We start from the raw sequence: 23,865 nt of genomic DNA, 5'->3' as shown, positions 1-23,865 counted from the left end.
CACTTGAAGCCAGCAATATGACAGGTGCTGGGACTGGTGTGAATAGAGAGGGTGCAGATGGGAAAGGGTCCCTGGCCTGGAGCCTCATGGGTTGCTCGTCCAAATTCATATGAATCAAACATGCTGAGCTGATTAATTCAGTGAAGAGGAGAATGCTTTGTGCAGGTGGTTAGATACAGGAAGATAATTTTAATTGCTGACCCAAATATCGATTGAATCCATGCTTTGTGTCAGGGCCCTTGCTATGAACTGGAGCTATAGCAGCGGGCTTACCTGACTAGTCCTTGGCTGGCTGTGGGGAACATAATGATCATGAACAAGTAAACAGGTCAATACCTGATTGCAGAGTGTGGTAAACATGGGAAAACAATAGTATGGTAAATTTAGAGCAGTAGTAACAGAGAGACCCTTCTTTGCAGGGGGTTGTGTGTTCTCTGTCAGTTTGCCCCCTCTCCTCCATGGGTCTCTTGCTGGGCGCGGGAACAGTGGGGATATGGCTGCTTGGGAGAGATTACCTCTCTGATTGGGAGCGAAAGGCTGCTTGCAAAGAGAGGGAGGGACACCAGTGACAGCTGCAGTGGGAAACCCATTCTCCCATTGAAAACAGGACCCTCCTCTGTGAGCAGGACTCAAGCATCTCTGAGAAAGAGACAGTGAGGCTTTGTTTGTGGTGAGAGAGTTTCAAGAGATGCTGCTGCTCTCTGCTGTGTCTCTGACCAGGGTGCCTCCTAGCAGGTAGAGATTGAGATCCTTGGGCACGCTGGTCATTTCCTCTGCCTTTCGGAGGTCCCAAGTGTTCTAATTGTTCTTTTGAATGTGTTGGCCCATTGTGTATATATGAAGTGGGACAGATACCAGAGGTCTTTGATGACTCCCCAGTGACAGAGTGAGGGGGGTGGTGAGGATTGAGGATTTTTCTCCAAGGTGCACACAGATACCTGAAGGGGTGCTCTCCATCTGCCCATCCAGCCACTCACACACGGTCCTGAATGTAGCCTTCTAGCAACCCCCATAGCAGTCTAGTTCTTCCTCTGCTTCCCACTGGGTGGGCTCCCCTCCCCTGCATTCTGGATCATTTTTGTAGTTTTGTAGAACCTGAAATTTTTACGGTATGTAGGGCAGAGCAGAAATACCCATAGTGAGGAAGGAGTTTATTACTTCTAGCTTGTTCTCTTCTCACACAGACTTCCTGTTCTCTACAGTGTTGTGTTAATGTTCACTCATTTATTTTGATTTTTTTCTTTTTCCTCCTACTTGATTTTTAGAAGTCAGCTTTCATATGGCATGATGGCCCCATGTGAAATACATGTATTGGGCTTTCTTATAGTTAGGGTCCAGAGGCTCTATAACACTTATTTCTTACTATGAAATATTTTTTATTTTATTCTCATTCTTTTTTTTTTTTTTACGACTTTATTTATTTATTTGAGAGCGAGAGCAAGAGAGCACATGCAGGGAGAGCTGCAGAGGGAGAGGAAGAAGCAGGCTTCCCGCTGAGCAGAGAGCCGGATGTGGGGCTCCATCCCAGGACCCTGAGATCATGACCTGAGCTGAAGGCAGACACCTCAGTGGCTCACTGACTGAGCCACCCAGGAGCCCCTTTTATTCTCATTTCTCATTCTTAAAAGATGTTTTTGGAGAAAAGCACTTGGTTACTCTGTCTCCCCAGCCTCCAGCCACTGGCGCTTGGAGAGGAGGGCTTGGTCGCTCTGTCTCCCTGGCCTCCAGCCGTGCTCTCAATTACTCTGTCTCCCTCGTCTCTGGCCACACTCTGAGCTCACCCAGCCTGTGCCCAGTTCAAGGTAACAGGGAAATACAAATCAAAACCACAATGAGATACCACCTCACACCAGTCAGAATGGCTAAAATTAACAAGTCAGGAGATGACAAATGCTGGCGAGGATGGGGAGAAAGGGGAACCCTCCTACACTGTAGGTGGAAATGCAAGCTGGTGCAACCACTCTGGAAAACAGTGTGGAGTGGTCTCAAAAAACTGAAAATAGAGCTACCCTATGACCCAGCAATTGCACTACTGGGTATATACCCTAAAGATACAAATGTGGTGCTCTGAAGGAGCACGAGCACCCGAATGTTTATAGCAGCAATGTCCACAATAGCCAAACTTAAAAAATGGTCTTACCTCTTCTGTACAGGCTTCTTCCACACCAATTAGACATCAGTTAGATGTTTTAACTTCATTCTTCATGTTATATAAACTTTGTTTTATATTTATAATGTTTTCTCTCTATAATGCATTTAGATGCTTTTCTTTATTTTGTTACTAATTTGTGTGTTGTTACATTTGTCACATACATTTGTTACTAATCTCTTGTTTTATCATTCATTTCTTAATTTTTGTTCTTAATTTTCAAGCAGATACAGTGACCCCAGTCTGTGTTATTTGGATTTTTGTTGTTATTCTGGGCTACACTTTGAGTTTGTCTTTTCTTACCGTAATACAATATATACAGGCCTTTTGTCTGTGTTGGAAAGCTTCATGATTTCCATCTTTGCAGGGCTGGGTTCTTTATCACACACACTCCTTGTTTCTTTGCATGGTCACATTTGATGGAACTCTATTGAGAATTCTTGTGGCTGGCTACAGAGTTGAGAATATTTGTGTTTACTTCTGTCAGTCACTTGTAGATAGCAGCAATACAACCTTTAGAAAAAAATGTTTCAAGATATATGTTAATGTTCTTTATGGCTTTCCTCATTTTCATTCTGCTCTTTGAAGATTTTTTTTCTTTTTATTAGTATTTCTCAAAGATATATTTGTTCCTGGTTTTCAAAATCACAAGCTTTTGGCATTATTTTAATACTGCTTTAATGTTCTTTTATTACATTAAATTTCCAAGGTACCATCCTGCAATTCTCTATTGAATTCTATTTTTATGTGACTGACTTCTTCCAGGAAGATAGTCTTGTTAACCCTTGGATAGTTTCAGCAAAGTTAATCCCTCATTCTTTCTTTACGATGCTAAGATTTATAAAACTAAGATTTTACTTTGAATATTCTACCCTACTGTGAAAAAAAAGCTATACTAGAATAAAAGAATAATATAAAATATATGTGTTCTAGAATGACAAATTATATGATTGGAAAAGAAAGCTATTATAACCGTTCTAGGATCTCTGCTAGTATACCCCATTCTTACCTTATACAATTTATACACCTTCGTATTTCAATTTGTATGTATCTTTGAGGCAATTTGTGTATATTTTGAAATACAAAGTGTGAAATTAAATAATTTCATTATTATTCCTAGCCTAGTACTTAAATGGATCTTTCGCTAATTTGAACACTGAGGAATTTAGTATTTGGGTCTTGATATACTTTGTTCTTGAAATGTAGGGTAGCCTAGGCATTAAGTGTCAGTCTCAGGAATTAGTGCCTTTTATGTTTGTTTCAGGCCTTTTTAAATAGTTTTTGGGGGATTGTACATTTTTTTATTTATGTTAAGTTGAATTTATATAACTGTTGATGTAGTTTTTAAAATAAACCTTGTTAATGTTCATGGAGCTCTGAAATATACAAAAATTAGTTGTCAGATACCATATTCCCATATGTTTCTAAATTTTAAATTGTCCGGTGGACTTTAGCGAACAGGCCTACATACAAGGCATGCATGATTTCATGTCACCCTGCATTTCTTTGTTATTAAACCATAGTGAAGGAGTTGATAATTATTTAAATGGATAATTACTAAATGCCTAAAATAGTGTTTTGAAATAGAAAACAGGGGTAAACCCAGAACTGTGCTTTCAGAGGATGACAAGACTATTAGAAATAAGAGATTATCACACGTAAACATTATAAAAGAAATAAGCCAAGAAAAAATATATATGTGTGTATATGTATGTGTAATCCAGTGCATAAGAACTTATTCTATTTACACCATGCTATAAAAAAATGATGGGAAAAAAACAATGTGAGTTGGAATCATCAAAGTAGGGTTTGTTTATGAAAGAAGGATTGAGTTTAAATTATGCTCTAGATTCTTTGTGTTATGAAATTGTATTGCAAAGATTTCAGGTCTAAACTTAATAACCAATCATAAATAGTAAGCATATCAGTTTCATTAATTAAAATACAAGTTTAAAAAGTAGGTATATTAAATTATCCAGTTTTTCATGTAATTTTTCAGTGGACAAGAAGTTATGCTTTAGGGGCGCCTGGGTGGCTCAGTGGGTTAAAGCCTCTGCCTTCAGCTCAGGTCATGATCTCAGAGTCCTGGGATTAAGCTCTGCATCAGGCTCTCTTCTCAGCGGGGAGCCTGCTTCCTCTTCTCTCTCTGCCTGCCTCTCTGCCTACTTGTGATCTCCGTCTGTCAAATAGATAAATAAAATCTTAAAAAAAAAAAAAGAAGTTATGCTTTATGTGGCTTTGAGGGAAAGAAATACAGGGACTGAGGCCAGTCCACCCTCTCCATATCTGTGAGGTCTGGATTATCTGGCTCAGATGCTCTAGAAATAAAAGAGGAATTTAAAGTAATGTGTTCAGTGAAGTTTGGCTTTATTTCTGGCTGTTTGATTGGATCACTCCATGAGGACAGACTCTGAAGAGCATGTGCAGCTTCGTGTTTGGAGACTCTGCTGTTGGTGATGACTGAGACGCACTTTGTGTGTCATTATCAACATGAGAAAGGCAAGTTCAGTCCCCAAAATACACACACATAAACCAGGCAGAGAGCATGTAGATTGGATGAAGGAAGGAATTACACTGCTCTTCTCAGCTCCAGATCCTGCCGCTCACCACTGGCACTCTTAGCTCCTCTGTCCAGGAACATGCATAACTTCCATCCCCAGGTGAACACCCAGCAGTGCCTTCATACTTTAAAAGGACTTAGTAAATATTCACTGGGTTATGTTCAGGGAAGATTTCCCAAAGAGCTGCCTCTTGAGCTCAATTTCAAACAAATTATCTAGAGGTTGATTTCATCATTTATTGAATGTTAGCTATGTCCTGAGCATAAGTTTAGAGAATTAAAAGAAAAAAAGAAAGTAAGAAAAAAGATGATAAAGACAATGTGAGTTTAAATTTGAAGACAGGAAGGATGACTCTGTTAAGAAACTAATTCCATGGGTACTTGGGTGGCTCAGTCAGTTAAGCTCTGCCTTCAGCTTAGGGTCTTGGGATGGAGTCCCATGTTGGGCTCTCTGCTCAGCAGGGAGTCTGGTTTTCCCTCTCTACCTCTTTAAAGTAAATAAATAAAATCTTCCAAAAAAAAAAAAAATAGGTAGAATAGTGATCACAATTATGAGCAAGTGCATGTTATACCCACCAGAGCCATCATAAAAGCATTTCAATAACACTAGCATTCCTGGATGGTGGTAGTTACCCATCAGAACAATGTGTACCAACTAGAAACTGATGAACTGCCTTTCCTGCGGCTCACTGCTTTTTGGTGTGTGAGTCGCTGAAAGCTCGTGACTTCCTGAGAATGTTGGAAAGCATTTACAACAACGCAGAATTATTGTGCCTGAGTAATATTCTGCTTATCAAGGTTTAGGGCCAAACACTAACTGCTTGGTGGGGAGCCTGCTTCCCCCTCTCTCTGCCTGCCTCAGTGCCTACTTGTGATCTTTCTCTCTCTGTTGAATAAATGAATGAAATCTTAAAAAAAAAATCAGCTGTGATTTAAAATGTTTATGATAAGGATTGGTGACCAACTTCCCATCAGTTTGCAAAATGAGTATGTTTTTTTAAACAATACCCTATGACTACCATAATAACTTTAGTTTTAATAATTATGTTGAAAGGTATTCAGAGATACTGGAATGTACAGATGAGAGGAGCTTTACATGAGGTTCCCGAATCACCCTTGGTGGTAGCAACAGGCTGTTCTTTCTCTTGAAAAAGAATACGAGAAATCTTATTTGAATAAAAAAAAAAAAGTGGTTGTGATTTTAAGAGATTATTCTGTTTTACCCCTTCCACTATCTCTATCCCATCTCAGGAATTTTCGGGAACTAATTCACTAACTTTAACTCTGTTGTGTGGTGGTGGTCTGAAGAAGTAGGTAGTGAAACAAACTTGAGGTTTATAACAACAAAAAGGAAGGGCTATTAGATATTTATGTAGTTCTGATTATCATTGTTATACATTGAGTATCTTTTGTTTTGAAGAATGACTAAAACTGTGGGGTTCCATGTGCCTCAAGGAAGCAGTTTTGTTTTCTAAGTAATGAAATAGGTTCTGTTTGCTACTGGATATTCTACAGCAGTGTAACCGGTGTGAGTCTACCTGTAATTTACCACTCATGTTGTCCAGCTCAAACAGGGGATAGTCTGGTGGATAGTAGTGAGGATTTCCCTATGAGGTTTACAGTTTCTGGGAAATTTCTTGCCTTGTTTGCTCTTTTTCTGAAAGTGTGTGTGTGGGCGCGCACATGTGCATACCCAGTCATATTCATATAAGGTGCTTCTTTATAGTTGGAGGTTAAGTTGATAATTACATGCAGATTCAGAATTGTACTACCTACCAGGTAATTTTTCTGTTAGTATGTATTAATGGTGTACTTCAGCAAACTTTTCTGAGCACCTATGTGCCAGTCACTCTTCCATTTTTTAATAAAAATATATTTGACATATAAATATGTTTGCAAATATATGACATGTGAATATGTTTGATGTGCATAAATTTAAGGTGTAAAACATGTTAATTTGATAGTTGATATACTGTGATTGCCATTGTAATGTAGAGGTGCCATAATTAGCACCTCTGTCACATTATTTAATTATTATTTCTTTTAGTGGTTAGAATAATTAAGTTCTAATCTCTTAGCAAGTTTGATGGTGATCCTACAGTATTACACTGCATTATATCTCTAGGGCTTATTTACTACTCCTTGTAAGTTTGTCCACTAAGCAATAGGACTCTAAGCAGTCCTTAGATGAGTCCACCCCTCATCCTTTGGTAATCACCATTGTGTTGTGTTTCCATGAGTTTGGCTTTTTTAGATTCCGCATATAAGTATACCATATTTTACTTGGCCTTTCTCTTCCGACATACCTCACTTAGAATGATTGCTCAAGGTCCATCCACGTTGTCTCAAATGGCAAGATGTTCTTCTTTCACATGTCTGGATGATATTTATGTGTATATACGTGAATATATACGATACATATGGGTAATAAATAGAATGTAATATATATGCATCACATCTTCTTCATCAGTTCCTCCAATGATGAACATTTATGTTGTTTCCATATCTTGGCTATTGTGAATAATGCTGCAGCGAAAATGGGAGTTCAGAAATATTTTTGATATATTGTTTTCATTCCCTTTGGGTGTATACACAGCAGTAGTGTTGCCAAGTCATATGGTAGATATGTTTTTAATTTTTTGAGGAACATCTGTATTGTTTTACATATTGGCTGAACCAGTACACAGTGGGAAGGGTCCAGGGAATATAGCTCAGAGGTAGAGCATTTGACTGCATTGGGAAGGGTTCCCCTTCCTCCACATCCTCACTGTACTTGTTCCATCTTCTTGATTCTGGTCAGTCTAACAGGTGTGACTTGATACCTCATGGTGGTTTTGGTTTGACTTTCCCTAATGATGAGTAATGTTGAGCATCTGTTCAATCTGTTCATGTACCTGGTTGCAATTCAGATGTCTGTGGAGAAGTGTCTGTTCAGGTCCTGTGCCCATCTACTTTTTTTTTTTTTTTTAATCATGTTGTTTGTTTTGTTATTGAGTTGTCTGAATTCTTTATGTATTTTGGATGTTAACTCCTTGTCAGATATATCTGGTTTGCAAAAATGCCCCCCCCCCCCCACCGTAGGTTGCCTTTTCATTTTGTTACTTGTTTCTTTTGCTGCACAGAACCTTTTAATTAAGTGTTATGTACTCCCATTTGCTGATTTTTGTTTTTGTTCAAAGTTTGTGCTTTTGGTGTTATCTCCAGAAATTCATTGCCAAATCCAATGTGAAGGAGCTTCTTCCGTACATTTTCTTGTTACAGTGTCGGGTCTTGTGTTTCAATCTTTGATCCATTTTCGGTGAATTTCTGTGAGTGCTGTTAAGAGAGCAGTCTGATTTCTATGCTCTGCATGTGTTTTTTCAGTGCTGTCAGCAGCATTTGTTAGAGACTTTTTCTCTGTTGGCTGTTCTTGGTCCCTTGTGGAATATTAATTGACAGTATATGTGGAAGTTTAATTCTGAGCTCTATATTCTATTGTCTTGGTCTCTCTGTCTGTTTTTATGCTAGTGGCATATTGTTTTTATTACTGTGGAGTATAGTATACTCAGAAGTGTGGTAGCTTCAGCTTTGTTCTTCCCCAGTGTTGCTTTGGCTATCCAGGGTCTTTTCTGTTTCCATACAAATTTTAGGTTTGTTCAGTTTTATTTTGTTTTTAGTTTCTTTGAAGCAGTTGGAATTTTGATGGGGATTGTGTTGAATCTATCTATAGGTGACTTTGGGTAGTATGGACATGGTAACTATTCTTTCAGTCCATGAACTCCATGAACACAAGATGTCTTTCCACTTATTTGTGACTTCTTCAAATTCTTTCAGCAAGGTCTTGTACTTTTCAATGTACAGATCTTTCACTCCCTCGATTAAATTTATTCCTAGGTATTTTATTGTTTTTGAAGATACTGTAAATAGGATAGTTTTCTTTATCTCATTTTTGGATGTTGCATCATTAGTATACAGAAATGCAACTGTTCATCATGCGCAGATTTTATGTCCTGCAACTTTCCTTAAGTTCTGACAGTTTTTTGATAGGTTTTGGGATTTTGTATATACGAAATCAAAACATATGCAAATAATGGCAGTTTTACTTCTTCCTTTCCACGTTGGATGCCTTTTTTGTCTTGATTAAATGCTCTAGGTAGGAATTCCAGTAGTGTATGGTGTAAGGGGCGGGGTGGGGGGAATGGGTATTCTTGTCTTTTTTTTTTTTATCTTAGAGGAAGAGCTTTCAAATTTTCTATGTTGAGTATAATGTTAATTATGGGTTTGTTGTATACAGTCTTTATTATGTTGGGCTGTATTCTTTCCATGCCCAATTTCTTGAGGGTTTTATCAGGAAAGGATGTTGCGTTTTGTCAAATACCTTTTCATCATCTATTGTGATGATCACATGATTTTTTAATCTTTCTTTCTGCTATTGTGCTCTATTACATTGATTGGTTTGTGTATGTTCGAACCATTCTTGCATCCCAGGGATAAATCCTGCTTGGTCATGGTGTATAATCATTATTATGTGCTTTAATCTGTTTTGAATTTTTTTAATGTATTCTTGAATTTGGTTTGCCAATATTTTGTTGACATTTTTTGCATTTATATTCACCAGGGATATTGGTCTATAATTTTACTTTCTTGTAGTGGTTCTTTTCTGGCTTAGGTTGCATGGTAGTATTGGTGTCATAGAATGAACTTGGAGGGGGCGCCTCGGTGGCTTAGTGGGTTAAAGCCTCTGCCTTTGGCGCAGGTCATGATCCCAGGGTCCTGCGGTTCCCAGGGTCCCAGGCTCCACGTTGGGCTCTCTGCTCAGCAGGGAGTCTGCTTCCTCCTCTCTCTCTCTCTGCCTGCCTCTCTGCCTACTTGTGATCTCTACCTGTCAAATAAATAAATAAAAATCTTAAAAAAAAAAAAAAAGAATGAACTTGGAGGTGTTTCCCACTCTTCATTTTTTTGGAATAGTTTGAGAACACTTGGCATTAATTCTTCTTTAAATATTTGGTAGAATTCACCAGTGAAGCCTTCTGGTTCTGGAGTTTTCTGTGTTAGATTTTTGATTACTTATTCAATTACTTTACTAGTTATTGGTCTGTTCAGATTTTTTTCCTCTCTTTATTCAGTCTTTGTATATATTGTGTTACTAGAAATTCATCCATTCTTGTAGGTTGTATTTTTTGGCACATAATTATTAATATAGTCTCTTAAGATCCTATATATTTCTGTAGTATCAGTTGATTTCTAATTTTATCTATTTGAGTCTTCTTTTTTAATTAGTCTAGCAAAAGGTTTGTCCATTTTGTTTATCTTTTTGAAAAATGAGCTCTTAATTTCATTGATCCTTTCCATTGTTTTTCTGGTCTGTATTTCTTTTATTTCTGCTGTGATCATTATTACCTTCTTTCTTCTAACTTTGGACTTAGATCTTTTTCTAGTTCCTTGAGGTATAAAATAAGGCTTTTTAATTTGTGATTTTTCTAATTTTTTAATATATACATTTACCACTATAATGTATAAACTTTCTTCTCAGAACTGCTTTTCAGCATCCCATAGGATTTGATATATTTCCTTTTCCTTTGTTTCAAGATAATTCTTTTTTCTGTTTTGATTTTTCCTTTGATCCAGTGGTTGTTCAGAAGTGTGTTCCTTAGTTTCCTTCTATTTGTAGAATTTTCACTTTTTTTTTTTTTTTTTTAAGTAGGCTCTACACCCAAATAGGGCTCAAACCCACAACCCCAATGTCAAGAGTTGCACATTCCACTGACTGAGCCAGCCACGCACCCCCCAACTTTTACTGATTCCTATTTCATACCATTGTGGTCAGAAAAGACCCTTCGTATGATTTTAGTCTCCTTAAATTTGCTAACATGTTTTGTGTCCTATCATAAGGTCTATCCTAGAGAAGGTTTCATGTATACTTGAGAAGAATGTGTATTCTGCTGCTGTTTGTTGGAATGGTGTATATATGTCATTTAAACCATTTAGTCTAAGATGTGCTTCAATTCTAGTGTTTCTTTGTTGATTTTCTGTCTGGATCATCTATCTATTGCTGACAGTGGAGCATTGAAGTTCACTAGTACTTTTGTAGTGTTGTCTCTTTCTCCCTTCATACCTGTTAGTATTTGCTTACTGTATTTAGGTGTCCCAGGGGTAAGTGGGTATGTGTTTCCAATTGTTTTATCTTGTTGATATTTCAAACCCTCTATCATTACATCACAGCCTTATTTGTCTCTTATTAGTGTTTTTGGCTTGAAGTTTATTTTCTCTGATATAAGTATGGCTACCCTTGCTTTTTTTTAGATTTCCATTTACATGGAATATCTTCTTCCATCTCTTCACTTTGAACCTCTATGTGTTGAGAGCTGAAATGAGTCTCTGTAGGCAACATAAACTTGAGTTTTGTTTTAGTTTAGTTTTTTTTTTAATCCATTAAGTCACTCTATACCTTTTTATTGAATAATTCAGTATTTTGTAGTGATTATTGATATGTAAGAACTTGCAACTGCCATCTTATTGTTTGCCTTCTAGTTCTTTTTCATAGTGATTTGCTCAGTGCTCTCCTCCCCCACCCTCATTTTGAAGGTTTTGTGAATCTAGTCTGAATTTTTGCAGTGGTTACCATGAGGTTTATGTAAAATATCTCCAAGATAAAACAGGTCATTTTATGCTGAAAGCAGCTTCTCTCTCTTCCTATATAAAAGCTCGGCCCTTTTATTCCTCCCCTTTATGTTTTTAATGCCACAGTTCACTGATTTTATGCTCTGAATTTGTTAACAAATTATAGTAGCTGTAGGTTTTAATACTCTTTTCCTTTAACCTTTATACCTTAGTTAAGTGACAACAGTGCTAATACAGTTACTGTTTTCTAGTTCTATAGCAGAGCAGAGTGTGTTTTTGGGTTGCTGATTAGCATCTTTTCTTTACAGTTTGAAGAACTCCCTTTAGCATTTCTTGCAAGTCAGGCCTCATGATAGTAACCTTGCTTTAGCTTTTATCTGGGAAAGCCTTCATTTCTCCTTCATATCTGAAGAGTAGTTTTGCCAAACAAAGTATATTTGGCTGGCAGTCTCTATCTTTCAACACTTTGAGTGTCATTCTACTCTTTCCAGGCCTGCAGAGTTTCTGCTGAGAAATCTGCTGAAAGCCTACTAGGGTTCCTTTTTGCAAGATTACTTTCCTTTCCCTGGCTGCCTGGAAGGTTCTTGATCATTGGTTTTTGACACTTTCATTATAATGTGTTCTGGAAAATATTTTTTTGCATTGAGATAATAGGCTGTTTTAGTCGTTTTGTGGAATCATACCAATTTCTTGCCAGGTTTGGGAAGTTCCCAGCTATTATTTCTTTTGTCTGCTTCTCCCCCTTTTCTCCTTCTGGTATACCAGTTACTCTTATATTTGCCTTTTTGACCTTTCTGATTGAAACTGATAGCTCTTGCTGGGTTTCTTCACTATTTTAAAATCTTAGTTTTCCCTCCTCATCAAACTGAACTATTTCTCTATTCCTATCCTCCAAGTCACTTATCCTCTCTCCCATCTGGTCTGCCTGGTTACTCATGGTTCATTCTCCATCTCATTTATCAAATTCTTCAATTCTAGAATTTGTTTGGTTCTTCCATATAATTTTAATCTCTTTGGTAAAGAACTGCTGTGTTCATTAATTTCGTTCCTGAGTTCCCTGAATGACCTTTCTGAGTTTTCTTATAGCTTGTTGAATTTCTTCATGACAACTATTTCAAGTTATTTGTCAGAGTGCGGTATTCTGTGCCTCTGAGTTCGGTTGCTGGAGAATTAGTTTCTTTTTTTGTGATACCATATTTCCTTGATTGCTTGTGGTATTTGAAAACATGCACATCTGCTTTATCCTTTGAGGTAGCGTTTTATGTTTACTTTGGATCTTACTGTTCAACAGGCTGGCCATTAGAAGTCTTTCTTTTCTATTTTGGAAGGTGGCGCTGTAGCTCCTTTGTGGTTTCTCCTCTAACAGCTGGCTCTTGTGGATGCATTTGGTTGGTGGCAGAGTAGGGGGTGTTTTGGCCTTGGCAGCTGGGGTTTTGGGGTGTCACTGGGCCTGGCGTGAGAGCAAGTGTGACATATCCAGAGGCCCATGGGCAGTCCTGCTAACGTCCTGAAGCAGACAATAGGAAGCCCATTTGGTATTCTTTTTTTTTTTTTTTTTTTGGTATTCTTGACTGCCTCCTTCTCTTTCCTCTCCAACCCCTCAGTCACAGGTTCCTCCTCAGAAATCCAGGTGCTGCTGGGGAGAAAGGGGTCCTTCCTGCTGCAGCCTGGACAGCTGCCTCAAACGTCATTCCCCTGACCAGTAACAGGGTGTTGGCCTTAGCCTTGCGGTCTGTGTATCTCTAGAACTTAGTTCCCAGTCACTAGGGGGTCACTTAGAGGAAATACCTTTGTTAAATGACTCTTCCACAAAATGTATTTTCTATCAGATATGTTATAATATTTAATTTTTGTTAAGTTATAAATCTGCTTAATGTTGTGTTTTGTTTTTTCTAGCTAGGTATCCTGAATATCACTTTTTTTTTTTTTTTTTTTTTTTTAAGGTTTTATTTATTCATTTGACAGAGAGAGAGATTACAAGCAGGCAGAGAGGCAGGCAGAGAGAGAGGAGGAAGCAGGCTCCCTGCTGAGCAGAGAGCCCGATGCGGGGCTCGATCCCAGGACCCCGAGATCATGACCTGAGCCGAAGGCAGCGGCTTAACCACTGAGCCACCCAGGCGCCCCCTGAATATCACATTTTTAAAATATATATGCATTTACATATATTCTAAACTGTGAAAACAGGTATTATTCTCTCTTTATAATTTAATTTTCTTTTCTGTTATTTTTTAAGGAGTCATTTATTCGAGTCATGAAGACACATGGACGCTATGGGAAATGTTTCTCAGTTTATTGCAGTACTGACCACTATTTGTGGTCTGCTGTTTTTTATGAGTGTTCAGTTTATTTATGAAGAAGTTGAATGGACATCCTGGCTCATTTTAAATTTTGTATTAGGAGTGGAGTTCACATTTAGCGCTGTCAAAAAACTCAAGAGATGTTTGCTTCTTGGATGTGGTTAGTTGGACAGTGTTAAAGTTCTGTGACAAGAACAGTGCACTTATTTTATTTAGTGTCATTTGAAGCCTATCTAATATTTCCTAGGAGGTTAAGTATATGAAATGATATATAATACAAATTATAGAAAAATTAAAAATCTAATGTCTTCCTCCAGGCATTATTGTCTTTACAGAAGTATATATGCCTGGCAGAAATGTGGATGAGGAATCTCCTTCCTTGTAACAAATCCTCCAGAGAATTCAAAAAAGTTTCGTACTTTAAGTCCTCAGTCCCTTGAATTGCAATGTCTCTAACCCCTTGCAGCATTTGTATTAACATTGAACTTCACATGTTACTTTGACCAACTGTCTCATTGATTTTATTCTTCTTATGAACTGTTACTGCTCAGACTTCATCAGCAGTGGTTGCTTGCTTCTTTAATGATGGTTTTTGCTGAACAACTGAAATCTGGGAAAACAGAGAAACCTGAACTTGCTAAATCTCTATTTATTTAACCTCTGCTATCCTAAGTATATCTGGCATGCGAACAGCCCTGTGAAGGCACCCAGAGGCGCTTTGAACATTGCATTTGCCTTCATGAAGTGATCTTTCAAAAATCCACTTGAAATTCATGGACCAAGAGAATGAAGGACTGAGAGAAGCAAATGAAACTCCTGTGGTTTAATCATAACAAACAATTCAAGTATCCTTTGAGCACAGACATCACTGACAATCTATGACAGTGGGTTTTATGATGTGAATTTAAATGAAAGCTTGCTTCACTGTTCGGTGTCCCCAATTCTAACTGGTTATGAGCCCTGTGGGTCTGAATTGTTCTGTGTAGAAGTTACACAGAACGGACGTCCAGTCAACCTTGGCTCTTCCCAGACGCACGCAATATGGTAGATCACCCCCCACCCCACCCCAGCACCCTGTTGAGCCACTCCTGATTGATAGACCTTGGCATATAAGAAAACTATTTTTGCTCTGCCTACTAAAATAGGTTGAAATCAGCATGCTCCAGAAATATGTGAGGTAGGGAGCTAATTCCCTGGAATAAACCCAGGGGATGTTTGGAAATAATTCCTTATTCCTGGTACAAAGGAACCAGGCCTTTTTAAAAGGTACATTTTGTCAGGGAATTTTAGAGTAAAGTAGACTAAACAAAATTCCACATATAGGGTAAGTAGGGTAACATGAGACCGTGTGAAGGAGCTTTGACAGCCGGATGTGGGGCCGCCGGAAGGCTGTGGTATATGTGGTGTCCCTGGGAGACGTTAGAGGCCAGTGGTTGGACAGAGGGCACTGAATGACATCCTCAGATGCTCAAAGGTTAGAAACGCAGATGTTGAAACTGTGAATTTTTATCTGCTTGTCTTCCTATTGATTTTTGTCACCTTCCAGGTTATCATTTTAGTGAAAAAAGCGGATTTTTGTCAGTTTGCAACTTTTAAACAGATTGTCAATCCATAGGTCAATATCCAATGCTTTCAGGTAGTAACTGGTTAAATAGTATTGTTACCGTTTGTAGACTAAGTAACTGAGGATTGGGTGCTTTCCCTAAAGAAAAACAATTCCAGCGACAGCCATGGTGTTGGGGGCTAGTATGCTCCATTTCTTCCCCCACGTCATTGACACACACACACAGTGACTCACTGTAATAGACCCAGATATGTTATCAGGGAAGATGTAAGGGTAACCCTTTGGTTCTTATAATTTGATGTGTAGTAGAGTCACCTCGAGGTGTTTCTTAAAATGTTGATTTCAGTTGTTTTTGAAGATTCTAATTCCCAGTTCCTGGTTTAGATGTTGCAAATTTAACAAACACCTCCAGTGATTATGATCCAATGGATTTAGGGTCCATTTTATGCGGAACACTTTGCTCTTTCCCACCAAGACTTTAGCATTCATCGTATTATCAGCTCGGAGGTCATCCTGGAGACCATGAAACAGTGGACTCACCCATTTTGAACTGGGCTGGGTACCTGGATGAACTGGAAGTGATGTGGGGATGGGAGGGCTGTGTTGTGGCACAGTCTGTAGTGGGAGGTGAGAGCAGCGGAGGGGAGAGAAATGAGGGCTAAAGGCAAACGTGTGCTGTCAAGGGTTCCAGCCTACCTGTGCGGTCCGGCACACGAACCTGGAGGGCAGACAGATCCCTTCTTGTCCTGTTCCCAAGGAAAGTAAACTCTGGAACTGAAAATGTTGATCTATGAAGAGATAAATTGCCTAAGTTGATTACAAATAGACATTTATGAATTGAGCCTCAGGCCCCAGCTGAGCACATTTTACTGTCCTGTCACATTTGGTGAGGCCCTTGTGTCTGGACTTCACCTAAGATGGGGACAGCAGTGTGACATCAGGCCTGGCTGGGGAAGACCCTGGCACTGGCTGAAAAGGACGCAAGTGGCGGGGAAGATGTAGATAACAGTTGGAGGGGCCTGGCTCCTGGGGTCAGCTGTGAGTCAGGAACAGACTTTTATATTCGAAGAAGCCACTGAGGCTTGGAGGTGGTTCTATTAGAATCTGACACCTTAGGGATCAGCAGCCAAACTTGCCAGGAAAAGTCCTTAACTTTTGGTGGTGATAATTAAACATTCGCTAGACTAGAAAAGGGGCTTCTTGGAAGATCTTCATGTCAAGTAAATAAAAGTTTGTAGGCAGCAAATGGATGCTGGTCAGGGACAGAGTAGTAGCTTGATGAAGTTGCCCACTGTTTACAGTAAAGGTGCAGGTGTGTCACCATGAGCTTCACTCACCACCCTATAGTTACTGCCCTGCAGTCTCTCGCTGGTGCTGAAACCTCAAGACCTGCCTGATTGAAGACACGACTGCTAAACTGTTCGGAGCAGAAAACCTGCAAGTCCTGCATTTCCCTGTGTTTTCGGAAAGCTGAACAGTTTGAATCATTTTGCCTCCCACTTGGAAAGGAGTCCAAAGATTATAAATCCTCCTAACGTGAGTTTTAAAGTGACTGATGTGTCCTCCCTGAGCTGGCGTGGCTCTGAACACCAGGCAGGAAGTTTGCAATATGCCAGCGGTAGCCTATAAGCAGCAGACCCCTGGATGTCGTTCAGAGCTGGGGGCACTGTCCACTTCTGGCCTCATGTCTCCTGTTGGCTCGGTTGCTGTATTTCCTCGGCTGCGAGACGATCACACGTGCTTGTGTGAGCTTTGTGCCCGTTTGCTTCTGCTGTCAGCTGTGGGGCTTTCTGTCTTGTTCCCAGCCCTGAGAAGCAAAGAGAGGCTGGGGGACCGCCGTCACGAACGGTTCTCAGAAGGTGTTCTTACAGTACATGCAGCAGCCTAAATCCGTGTGGTTCTTCTGAATTCAAGTGCTCCTGGGCTTCAGTGAGAAGTTTTTTATCAAAGCTGTGATGATTTCCTCTTACCTGTTTTCTAATTTTCAGAAGCCATATGTCACATCTCACATTGTAATATTTAGTTTGTAATTACTTCCCCAACCCCAGTCAAACACACACACACACACACACACACAGGGGTGAGAGCTGTTTAGGGTGATAAGAGTTTGGGGGAGGACATTTTTCATCATTTCTTTTCCTGAACTTACTGATCTTGAAGACTTTACCTGTGAAGAACATGTTTTAATATTGTCTTTTTAAAAAAATTTAGTCTCCAACAATTGTCATCTTTTTTTAAAAGTATAATTAGTAAAAGTGAAAACGTGGATTTTCAACAGTATGGTGTTTTAATCTAATCTCTAAGTATCTCAAGATAACTGAGTTGCCATAGTAACCTATTAGATGTGCAAATGCAAGAAAACTTTAAACAAGAAATGTTTTAATCGTGTCTGTTCCTAACTGGTACTCATTCATCTCCACTATTTCCATTTGATGTTCTTATAACACTTTAATGGAGTAGATATTTATCAGCAGTTAGAAGTTGCTTTATAGAGTTTAACTATTACAACTTTATAGTTTTCATCTTAAAAATATGAACTATATCTGCAGTACTTTGAATAGTTGTACTTACCTGCTATCTTTGGCATTTTCAGAACAGAAAACCAAGATTTGCTCCTCTCCTACACACTGAGCATGGGGGTCCCACCTGGCATGTACCATATTTTATGGAAAATAGTGCTAACATTGCTCATTTTGTGCTAACACTTTATCTTTATGTATCATTACTACAAAATACAGTGCCTACTACATGGTAGGTATCCACGACTTGTTTCTTTGCTTGTTCTTTTTATAACTCTTGAACCTTATGTCTCAGGAGCTTGGACTCAGTTCAAGCCAGGCACTTTGTCAAGATATACAAATGACCTGGGGCACATGGAGCCTTCAAGGAAATCTCCAAATGCATGAAGGAGGCTCCTTCACACTACAGTGTAACACTTTGAAATAGATGTTGCAGTTTTTTGTTGGTGGAAAAACCTACATAAAAAAATTACCATTTTATCTGTTTATAAGCGTACAATTAAGTGGCATTAAGTACATTCATGCTGTTGTGCAACCGTCACTGCCATCCAGCTTCAGAATGTTTCCGTGTTCCCAGGTTGCAACTCCTTCCCCATGAACCAGTGACCAACTCCAGGCACCTCATATAAATAGAAGCATGTAAAACCTGTTTCTTAGGGAATGGTTTACTCTTAACACAGTGTTTTCAATGTCAGATCTTCTTTCTTAAGTCTGAATAACCATTCTGGATGAATATACCACATTTCGTCTATCTGTTCATCTGTCAGCGGATGCTTAGGTTGCTTTACCTTTTGGCTCTTGTGAATGATGTTGCTATGAACATGTGTATACAGATATCCAGAGGACTCCCTGCTTTCACTTATTTTGAAATTCCAGAAGTGAAATTGTTGGATAGTATTAGGTAAGCCTATGTTTCATTTCTGGAGAAACCACTGTATGGTTTTCTACTGTGGCTGCACCATTTTACCTCCCACAAGCTTAAAGTTTCCGTTATTCCATGTCATCACCAAAACCTGTTATTTTCTGTTTTTTGTTTGTTTGTTTGTTTGTTTGTTTTTGGTAATAGCCACCCTAGTGGGTATGAAGTGGTACCTCATTGCGGTTTTGATTTACATTTCCCTATCAATTATCAGTTACCAGTTTTGAGCATCTTTTCATACACTAGTTGATAATTTCTTTAGTGAAATGTCTATTCGGTCCTTTGTTTCTTGACCAGGTTGTTTTTGTTGTTGTTGAATTATAGGAGATCTTTCTATATTCTTGGTAGTAATCCTTTATTTTATATGTAGGGATTTTCTCCCATTCTGTGGGTTACCTTTTTACTCTTTTTTTTTAAGATTTTATTTATTTATTTGACAGAGATTACAAGTAGGTAGAGAGGCAGGCAGAGAAATAGGAGGAAGCAGGCTCCCCACTGAGCAGAGAGCCTGATGTGGGGCTCAGTCCCAGGAACCCTGGATTATGACCTGAGCCGAAGGCAGAGGCTTTAACCCACTGAGCCACCCAGCTGCCCCGTATCTTTTTACTCTTGATTATGTCCTTGATACACAAATATTTTTAATTTTGTTAAATCCAGTTTATCTATTTTTTTCTTTTGTTGCCCTGCTTTTAGTGTTTTATCCAAGAAATCATTGCCAAATCAAATATAGTAGAGCTTTTCTCCTATGTATCCTTCTAAAAGCTTCATAGTTTTAGTTCTTTAGGTAAAGCCTTTGATTCATTTGAGTCATCTTGTATGTGGTACATGCTAAGAGTATAACTTCATTCTTTTTCACATGAGGGAATCCAGTTAGCTAAAACCAATTGTTGAAAAGAGTCCTTTTCCTTTGAGTGGTCATGGCACCATTGTCAAATATTTTACCATACATGTGAGGGGTTTTTTGTTGTTGGTTGTTTGTTTTTGTAACAGTGCTAAATTTGCTTACTAGTTTCAGCAGATATTTTCTGTGTGGAATATTTAGGGTTTTCTTTATATAAGGATATGTCATTTGTGAACGAAGATAGTTTTACTTCTTCCTCTTTTATTTGGATACCTTTTATTTCTTTTTCTTGTCTAATTGCTCTGGCTAGGACTTACATTATTATGTTCAGTAAGAGTGGAACGAGTGGGGATTCTTGCCTTATTCCTAATCTTAGAGGAAAAGCTTTCAGGTTTTTACCTTTGAATGTGATGGTTGCATGTGTTTTTCATATATGGCCTTTCTTATGTTAGAAGGTTCTCCTCCTAGTTTTTTGAGTGCTTTTATCATGAAGGATTGTTTTATTCTGGCAAAGATTTTTGGTTTTCTTTTTCATCAATTGAGATAATCATGGGTTTTTTGCTTTCATTCTGTTAATGTGATGTATGTCATTGTTTGATTTTCATATGCTAAACTATTTTGGCGTTGCAGGACTAAATCCTACTTGGTTTTGTGACTAGTTCTCTTAATATACTCTGGAATTTTGGTTTGATGGTATTTTGTTGAGTATTCTTATATCAGTGTTCATGAGAAGTATTTGGTCTGTAGTTTTGTTGCTGTTTTTTCATTATCTAGCTTTGATAGCAGGATAATGCTAGCTGTATAGAAAGAGTTAGTCAGTTCAGACTGCTATAACATAAATACCATAAACTGGTGTCTTGTAAACAACAGAAATTTATTTCATAAAGTTCCTGAGGCTGGAAAATCCAAGATCAAGGCGCCAGAAGATTCAGTGCCTAGCAAGAGCCCTCTTTCTGGTTTATAACCAGCACCTTCTCAGTATGTCCTCACGTAATGGAAGGATGAGGAAGCTCTGTGGTCCGCTTTTATAAAGGAACTAATCCCATTCACAGGGTCTCCACCATCATGATCTAATTACCTTTCAAGGACTCCAGCTTTTGATACCATCACATTGGATGTTAGTATTTCTGCATGTGACTTTTGGGGAGATACAAACAGTCTATTGGAAGAAGTTGAAAAAGATTAACTTAATCCTATTTTAAATGTTTGGTAGAATTCATTGAAGACACCATTTGGTCCTGGGTGGTTCTATGTTGGGAGGCTTTGATTACTGATTGAATCAAACTTAATTATAGATTTATTCAGATTTATTTCTTCATGATTCAGTCTTGGTTGTTTGTGTGTTAATGTTTAAGTAAGGAATTAGGACCTGTAACTTCTTTTTTTTTTTTTTAAAGATTTTTTATTTATTTATTTGACAGAGATCAAATAAAGTAGGCAGAGAGGCAGGCAGAGAGAGAGGAAGGGAAGCAGGCCCCCCGCTGAGCAGAGAGCCCAGATGTGGGACTCGATCCCAGGACCCTGAGATCATTACCCGAGCCGAAGGCAGTGGCTTAACCCACTGAGCCACCCAGGCGCCCCAGGACCTAGAACTTCTTGGTCTACCATCTTGCTGGCATCACTGTCTGTTGAATTCTTTTTACATTGTGTTACTGTCCTATAAATCGTTAGTGGTATTACAAAATGGTTCATGTAATAAGAGCTTTTCTTTTCTTGTTTTCCAGCAAGTGTTCTCTCTCACTTTTGCACTGATACATGTGTACGATTGCATCACTAAAATCAGTGCTTAGTGGATATCACTGACCTTGCCATGCATGATTAAAGCACGTGAAAGCACATGTCTTAGTCCAGAGAGTGATGACCCTGCTTTTGGAGAAGCATGGATTCATGTTCCAAATCTGGTAATAAACAGCACTTGTATTTTTGTGATTGCGTTGTCTTATATGTAAAATGAGAATGTTAAAATAAATGCTGTTTAAGGTTCTTTTATATCTACTTCTCTGTTTCTGTAGTGTAGATAGTAATTTAAATTTTGAAACAATGTAAGTGAGTGCAAGAATATTTTTATGTGTACCTAATCAGGAGTATACCTATCTGAAACGCTTTGGATTAGGTAAACAGGTAGCCCTTACAAAAATAGTGAAGAGGGCACTGAGATAAATTATTGGGACCTAAAAAGATAGACTCAGACCCTAAAATCAACATGTGCCTGCACCAGCCTTTCAGAGAATGTTGTAGGTTGTCTGTGAGCCTTACCCTGGGGGTAAAATAGAACACATTGCTGGATATTTTCCGGGAGGAAAGATCTTTGTGAGAATAACAGTGTATGATACACCCCCATTACCCTTTGGTTTTGTCCTAAGAGAATATGGTTCAAGTTTTTTAATAAAAGGGGTTATAAGAATATGACAGAAAAAGCCCACCCTTGCTGAAATATAAAAAAAATATTGAAGAAAAAGAAAATAGTAACAACTTCAGTTTCAATAGAAAATGAAACTGGGGGACCCCTGGATGGTTCAGTTGGTTAAGTGTCTGCCTTCTGCTGAGGTCATGATCTCAAGGTCCTGTCATGCTTTGGGCTCTTTGCTTAGCATGGGGTCTGCTTCTCCCTCTCTCTCTGTCCCTTCTGCTCATGATCTCTCTTTCTCTCTAGCTTGCTCTCTCTCAAATAAATAATGAAAATCTTTAAAAAAAGGAAAAGGAAACTTTGGTTCATAAAGATGGAAGAAACCATATGGTATTTGGATGCAAGATCCACCCAGAAAACTTGCACAAACTGGCCATTCAAATATGAGAGAAAATAAGATTGCTTTAATATTGCTTATTGCCTAAAAAATTATTATTGGCTATTTTAGGACTTGAGACCTGTTTAACACTACCATGAGGAAAATCTGTGTACACAGAATGAGATTTTTCTTTATTTTCAGAAATCATAGCATGGAAAATACAACAAAATATACTTGAGGAGGCTTCTAAAAGCAAACAAAATTCTATAAACAGTTTACTTTAGATGGTAAAATGTAATGTTTGTGAATAATAGCTACAAATATTTCTTTTGGGTAGTATGCTTTTCTGTTTGCTTATAAATTATACATAACTGAAGATGGTTACACTTTATAAATGTCTAATGTGCATTGCTATTTATATGATTTTCTTTATGCTATTAATAAAATGTGCAGTGTCACTATCTTCCATTATTTTCAGTTCACATTTTCACACTTACGATACTGTTAATTTATGTTATTTTTTTCTGCTCATGACTGTCAATATTGATAGAGAAAAGAGACCTGAAAAATAATGAAAATGATGAAGAGTCCATCAAAGTGTGAATAAAATGGTTCAGAAGTAGGTGAAAGTTAATGAATTTTGCAAAGGTTTTCATAAAAATGAAGTTCACTAATGTGAGTTAAAAACTAGTAAATTTGGTCAAGATACTTGGTCCTAGCATCTATATAAGTGGATTCAGGCAAAATACAAAAGAGCCAAGTATGGAGGAATGTGGTGGTGGTCGTGGTGTTCTGGCTCTCTCCTTCAGTCAGGCATGACTCCCTCAAGCCCTTGTGAGATATCACTGATGAAGACACTTCAAAGAGAGGATTCTGGGAAGAAGGCAGAAGAGGAAGTGCCAGGACATAGTCTCCCAACCCATGCAACCAGTCATGCTGCTAGAATCTGTCTAATGTAACTCTTTTGGAACTTTGGAGACCTTATAGCTTTAGGGCAATGGCTTTGATGGTAACTTGTGATTAATTGCAGTCAGTTTCATCTCTGAGCCCCAACCCCAGGGCATACAGCCAGGCACACGCTCCTGGAGCCCATTGCATACAGCTTGTAGGCCCGGGTGAGCAATAAGGACCCGTCCTCCCAATACGGGTCATCTGTGTTCTGATCACCGATTGCTGACTTAAGCTATATCCTGGGATGTCTGAAATATGACCAACTCTCCCTGTTGGAGGCTTATTCACAAGTGATGAAGTTTGGGGCCCTGGGCAACATGGTTGAAGCCAATACTATGCATTGGCCTCATATTGCTACTTCAAGTTCTGTTGAGAGTAGCCTTAATTATATTCTATACAGGACAAATTAAACATAGCTTCAGTCTGTTGGTCAGATTTATCAGAATGGCGGATGGAGTGATGTACTTATGTAGATATTCAAGTTCAACCAAGAAAATGTCAGGTCAGATATTGGGAAGGCAAACTGCCGTAGACCCTGAGCATTCCTGCACATTGTTGCTGGTCGTGCCAAGAATACAAAGACCCAACCGCTTTTTCTTGGGGCTATGTCTCAATGTTATATATGCAGCAGGCAACCCTGAGAAATGAGTTAGTAGCCCCCCTCCAGGAGAGAGGGCAGACTTGCTTACTGCCTTCTATAAAAGAGGTGGGTTCCCCATGGTTGGTGCTCCTCAGATGT

General features: G+C 38.6%; 1 protein-coding gene across 8 annotated transcripts in view; it reads left to right on the top strand.

Moving 5' to 3' along the window:
• The window catches only part of ZWINT (ZW10 interacting kinetochore protein), a 62,915-nt gene that overhangs the window by 3,009 nt on the left and 36,041 nt on the right, over positions 1-23,865 (top strand). For 3 of the 8 annotated variants that reach the window (XM_032313125.1, XM_032313131.1, XM_032313132.1), the window contains exon 9: positions 21,174-22,023. The exons of 1 other annotated variant lie outside the window; for it this stretch is intronic. The gene's annotated coding sequence lies outside the window, so the exon portion shown is untranslated. 4 more of the 8 variants (XM_032313130.1, XM_032313128.1, XM_032313126.1 and 1 more) reach the window with 4 other exon arrangements.

Source organism: Mustela erminea, chromosome 14, assembly GCF_009829155.1.
Source record: "Mustela erminea isolate mMusErm1 chromosome 14, mMusErm1.Pri, whole genome shotgun sequence".
In the NCBI taxonomy this organism is placed as follows: domain Eukaryota; kingdom Metazoa; phylum Chordata; class Mammalia; order Carnivora; family Mustelidae; genus Mustela; species Mustela erminea.
Note: the sequence above shows the minus strand (reverse complement) of the source record. Positions and strands in the feature narration are given on the sequence as shown.